The 6,001-nt window shown below is 37.2% G+C and overlaps 2 pseudogenes; both read left to right on the plus strand.

The window, feature by feature from the left end:
• The first annotated feature begins 943 nt into the window (after positions 1-943).
• LOC111745681 lies at positions 944-1,062 on the plus strand (annotated as a pseudogene).
• Positions 1,063-3,253: 2,191 nt separating this feature from the next.
• Positions 3,254-3,557, plus strand: LOC105298754 (annotated as a pseudogene).
• Positions 3,558-6,001: the final 2,444 nt, after the last annotated feature.

The following is a 6,001-nucleotide window of genomic DNA, read 5'->3' on the forward strand; positions in this document are numbered from 1 at the left end:
GCATATACATTTGTCATTGTTATTGCTTCTTGATATCAAGAAGAAATATGAAATGTTCCTCTTCTTTTTCTAGTAATATTTCTTTTCTTGAATTCAATTTTTCCTGATATTAATATAGCCTCTCCAGCTCTCTAATGGTTACTGGTTCCATGGCATACTTTTTTCTAACTTTTAATTTCAATCTAGTTTGTGTTTAAATATAAAATATTTCTTAATTTTTCTCGATTTCTTTTGCTTACAATTGTATGACTATGAGTCTAGGTTGGGATCCCTTTGTGTTTTTCCTATATGAGGGCTGTTGACCATCTTCAACTCACAAATTAATATTTTTAATTAATTTAATTTGTGAAGTTATTTTTGAAATGTTTTCTCCCTCTTTTCTCCTTCCATGATTGATTTTGTCTGATAAATAGCTGAGTCCTTTCATTTGTCTTTATTTTTTTCTCTGTTCTTTATATTGAATAGTTTCTATTAATCAGTCTTTGAATTCACTGATTTATTCTTTTCTCATCTGAAATCTGCTGTTGGGCCCATCTAGTGATTTTTTTCATTTTGTTTATTTTCAACTTATAAATTAAATTTTAATTATTTTTATATTTTCTAACCATCATTGAGCTTCTCTGCTCGTTGGATCATTGCCATATTTTTAATTTTTTGAACGTGTTTGTAGTAGGTGCTTTGAAATCTTTCTGCTAAATCCAAAATCGGGACCCATTATATTCTTCCCCCTTTTTTCCTAAGTATGAGTAACCTTTTCCTGTTTTCATTTCAGTCTAGTAAATTTTAAAACAGAAACTGGACATTTTAGATAATAAACTGTAGCAATTCTAGATTGTTTTATTTTTCTTGAGATTGTTATTGTTTTTCATTATTTCCTGGCCTTAAACTCTAGAATATATCTCCCCTACAGTGTACAGTAGATGTCTCTACTAAGATTTTTGTTGTCTACAGCCATGCCACCCTGAACAAGCCCGATCCTGTCTGATCTCTGAAGCTAAGCAGGGTCGGGGCTGATTAGTACTTGAATGGGAGACCACCTAGGAAAACAAAGTGCTGTAGGTGTAAAAAATAAAAAATAAGGGATTATAACCTGACAAGGTCCTTGCAATCTGTGAGGTCAACCCAGGGTTGCCTAGCCGAAAAAAAAAAAAAAAAGAATTTTTGTATATATGTATAGATAGCCTGCTTTTCCCAAAGGTTGGCCCTGTGTCTGTATAGCTGTATGTCAAGCAATGCCTTAGGTAGCACTCAAGCACCTCAAGTGTGTTAAGCTTACATCTTCTGCTGAGGGGCCTGTGTGTGGGCTGGGGAATACATTATAAGTTGCAGCTATATCTCAAGTCTCCTGGACTTCTACTTTTTGTCAGATTCTCCTGGGTGTTCCCCTTGCTGAATAGTTTTCCAGTCTCCTAGAGATATGTAGAGGGCTTATCTTAGTCTTTCCATGACTTTCTCTTTTCTAGTATTTTCTTGTTAAATTTCTGGTCGGTCCACTGCTTGCCCTAATTGAGTCTTTTGTCTCAGGATAGTAAAGCTGCGAGTATTCCTTTGTTAAAGAAACCAGGGCCAGGCAGCATTCAAAAATACACTTTATTCAGGCACTATTGCAATAAGGAAAAGAGACCTCAGTATGGAACTAGACCCAATTCAAAATACAGCAAGAACAAGTGGAGATTTATAGCAAGGAGCAGGTTTTGGGTCTTGGTTGGGGAATTCTTGGTCAAGGGTAGTCTTTGAGACCTTCTTCATTCCCAACTGAGTCTACAACAGATTCATGCTGAAAACAAAAGCACTTTTTTCAAGAATGCTTCTAAATTTGTTGTCTGTCTTTGTTCTATTTTTAGTGCCCTAAGATTGTCATTTCAGACAATTCTGTCCAGTTTTACCTATGTTTTTTGAGAGTTTTGGCCAGCCTCTTCATGCTGCCATAACTGGAAGTCCCTCTAAAGACTCTTGATTGGGGTTTTTTATAGATCAGAATATTCTGGAATAACCAAGTGGATAATGCAGAACACTGGTTTTTAAAACTCTTTAGCAGTAGAACCCCCCTCCTTTTTTTTTTTTAGGAGTATCTTGTATAGTATTTCTCAAAGTTTAACACTTACCTGGCAAGGTTGTTAAAATACAGATTCTTGGGCTCCCATCCCAGAGATTCTGGTTTCATAAATCTGGAGTGCACAAATATGACTTTATGAAGGTTGTCTGAAGACTACACCTTGACCTTTGTTCTGTAGAGTGTTGCAGTTTTCAAAGACTCAGACCTTCTCAACAGAAGACATTTATTTATTCTCATAGCATTTAAAGAGGCTGATGTGGAAGACATGGTTCTATGGGCTCACTAAATCTGTTTTCATATCCATCCCTGATGGAAACACATTAAACTATACTTCCCGATCCCTTGTAGTTGGGTGGAGCCATGTATCTAGATCTGGGCACAGGTATCTGCAGAAGTGGTAACTAGGTATCTTCCCAGACATGGCAATGAAAAGCCTATGTGCTAGTCTCCCTTCTCTTGCTTTTCCTTTGGTGGTTATGCTGGAGGCTTTGTGTGAAGATGGCAGAGTTATGAGTTTGACAGTTTTGATCTCTAAGTCCTCACATAGACAACAGCTGCCTTTGGGTAATAAAGGACTTTGAGCGAGCAAGAAATAAACTTTTAAGTGCTAAGCCATTGAGATATGGAGTTGTCAGTTATCATGTCATGAATCTAGTCTACTCTGATTTAAGTTATAAGAATGGCAACAGTGAAATTACTTTCTGAAGCAACTCAAAGTGTTGAGGGAAGAAAGCCTTATTAACGGGAAACCTACACTCTCAAAAATGAATGACTGGCATCCCCTAAAGTCATTTGATCCAGCTCCTTCCACAATGAGATAATATTCACAACCCACATGCCTTTCCTGCAGTTGTTAAGGTCTGACCTTTTAAGTGGAAAACAATGTCTTAGACCTAATCTAAAGGACAGATAAAATAAAATGTCAATTAACTAGAGCCCACCTATCCAGAACCTTCACTTGTAAAAATATTTTCAATAATCAGGGTGAAACAAGAGCCTTTCTATTTTAATCCTCAGTTAACCAGCGTATTTTGTTAACTGTAATCCACAGCCTAAACCTTGAGCCTTCTCATTATTTGAGGTTTTACCTTATATACAATGATTTTAACAACATGCAAACACTGAGGAGGAAGAAAGTTGATGGTGCCCTTCATAATAGAAAAAGAATAAACAGGGTCTGTCGAGCTACAGGAGAAAATGGTGGTCTCCACAGGATGCAAAGTCTGGCTTTTGACAAATTATGAAAACAGAACATATAGCCTGAAAGTAAAAAGTGGACCTAAATCCTAGAAACCCCTCCATCAGTTAGATTTGTAACCAAAATTAATATGAATGGAATAAATAATTCCAGTGTAATGGTGGATGCACAGAGCATACCAGTGTTAGTAAAATGGCAAAACTCATATTATGTTAAAGTTGTACCTCAAGAGCTAAGATGTTTAATGATGTTTGAACAAAGTATAAAGCTCTGCAGCCACCAGAAGGACAACCATACAATTAATTTTAGTGGATCTCAAACTTGTCTTAAATCAACAATCTTCTACTCTTGTTAATGTCTTGATTAAATGTCCCAATGCAAAATATCTACTCATTAAGTAAAAGAATTTCAGTGGGTAAAAAAAAAAAAAAAAGGAATAAACAAAATAAAACTGCTTTCAGGAAGGAAATACTTAAAGCTCTGTTTATATCTATGAAAAACATCAGCTAATTGAAATATAGCTGGCTACATTTTATCTTTAAACATTGAATATTAGCCATAGAGTCAGAGCTTTCTCAAGCTTGCCTCCTACCACCTGCCTCCCCCAACCCTGATAAACACTAGTCTGTCCTTGGCCCACCCTCACGGCCATCCGCTCCCCCCCCGCCCCCCCCAACCACCGCATGAAAAATGCAGTGCCGTGCGTGAGTCCTGTCACTGACTCAGTAATCGGAAAGCGTGTTGGTTTTAGGTTGGAGGAAATTAAAAGCCAGCTGGCAGCTCCTAGAAAATATTGTGAACCTATTTGGGGAGGATAACAGAAACACTGTGAAAGTAAAATTGTCAACTTTCCTCCTTTGACTTTATTAACTTTTTCATTTGCATGAAAATTGAATCCTGGTTTCCTGGGATTCATCTGCTCCTGTAGCTTCCTCCTTACCTGAAGGCTTAATCCTCTGTTGGTGACATGATAATCAGGTCTCCAGGAAGCAATTATGATGTCACCAAGAGGCAATTATCACTTCAGTTTAGAAAATAAACAGCTCACACAGATCATCACTTGAAATCTTCCTGATAACCTTAATGCAATTTTTCCTTATAAAGACTTAACTTCATATGAAAATTACTGTAATCCACAAGGCAGTGGTTTGCATCCTGAGCCAAATATTAGTGTGGGTCCCCTAAATCCTTATTTAACAGTTCTCAGAGCATCTTCTCCCCTTCTCTGATGTCCCCTGCAGAGTACAGTTTACTGAACCCCAATGGAGATTCATCTGTTGGACCTGAATGCTCCTCCTTTTCCAAAGCAAAGTGAACATAAGTTTATCTAATTGGAATAATGTCATGGAATAATACCATTAATAAGGAAAAAAATTCGTTGCACAAAAATTAAGCAATGTATATAAGCAAAAAGAAGGCAATAAAAACGCATCTAGAATCCTACCACCTAGAGAAAAATCAAACTATTTTGGTTCCAGTCTTTTTTTCTTTAGTGTGTCATGTGTTTGCATGTGTTGGGGCTGTGGCTTGTTTTACAAGAATTAAATCACAAAGAATACATTGATTTGCAATCAGCCCTTTCGTTTGAACATATGTTGTGAATACTTTTGTATTATAGTATTACATTTTAAATAAAGAAAACGAATTGTCTTAGTATGAGGAATACTCTAGGCAGGCCATTCTTGAATGTGGCTAAAGAGACAATGTTTGATTTTGGCCAACTAGGTGGTCACTTGGTCGATGATTGGGCACTTGAGTCGAGACTGGTGTATCCAACAGTGACCACTCATCAAGTGGGACAGATTGAAAGGGGCTATTTAGACCAAGAATATCTAAAAAGTGCTTGTGCCTTAGACCATTGCTGTCCTATTACTAAGCTCTATTCTCCAAACCTTGCCTTTCATAAATATTCTCTTTTCCAATACATGATCACAATGGTTAATTTTCAACCATTAAAGGCTTCCATACCCGTTGACTTCCCCTTAGAATGTAAATACCTTAAAGGAAGGAGTCTTCTTTACAAAACCATCTGTAGATTCTCAAGAGAGAGTGTAAAAAAGTAGAGAATTGTGCCTGTGAGAACTCACCCATGGCTCTTGCCATCACGTACCTATCTGAGCCACGAATGAGGAGAAAGCAGAAAGGAAAGGAATAATCTTTTTATTTTAAGGGCATTTCCCTGAATTTGTATACACCCTTCATTCATATCGTATTTACCAGAACTTAGTCCCATGGCCACACCCAACTGCAAGGCAGGCTGGGAAATGTCACCTTTAGCTGTGTGATCAAGTGGCCAGTGAAAACTTGATTACTATAGAAGAAAAGGTGCAGAGATCTGCGGGACAACTATGCGTCTTCCTGAGTCCATCATATCCAACTTCCTGAGTCCATCATATCCAACTTCTCCACAATGCCTTCCCCAACTCTTTCCTCACTGGTCTCTGAGTTCCACCACTGTCACCACTCTCCATCCCCCTCATACTGGTTAACTTTTTTCTATTTCACATATAATGGTTTCATCCCTTAACTTCTATCTTATCTGTTATATCATAATTTGCTTTATAGATATTTAATGCAATTTATTGTATAATTATCTCTTTTAGTGAACCTTCAATACTTAGCACAGAGCTCAACCCCAAAAGACACTTAAAACATACTTATTGGCTGAGATATTAGGGATATTAGCAGATCATCTATAGAGCATACAGCTTTTTAAGGAAACTCAGTCAAATTGCATACGTACACTT

The sequence above is a fragment of the Pteropus vampyrus genome, unplaced genomic scaffold (assembly GCF_000151845.1).
Source record: "Pteropus vampyrus isolate Shadow unplaced genomic scaffold, Pvam_2.0 Scaffold160, whole genome shotgun sequence".
NCBI classification, from domain to species: Eukaryota; Metazoa; Chordata; class Mammalia; order Chiroptera; family Pteropodidae; genus Pteropus; species Pteropus vampyrus.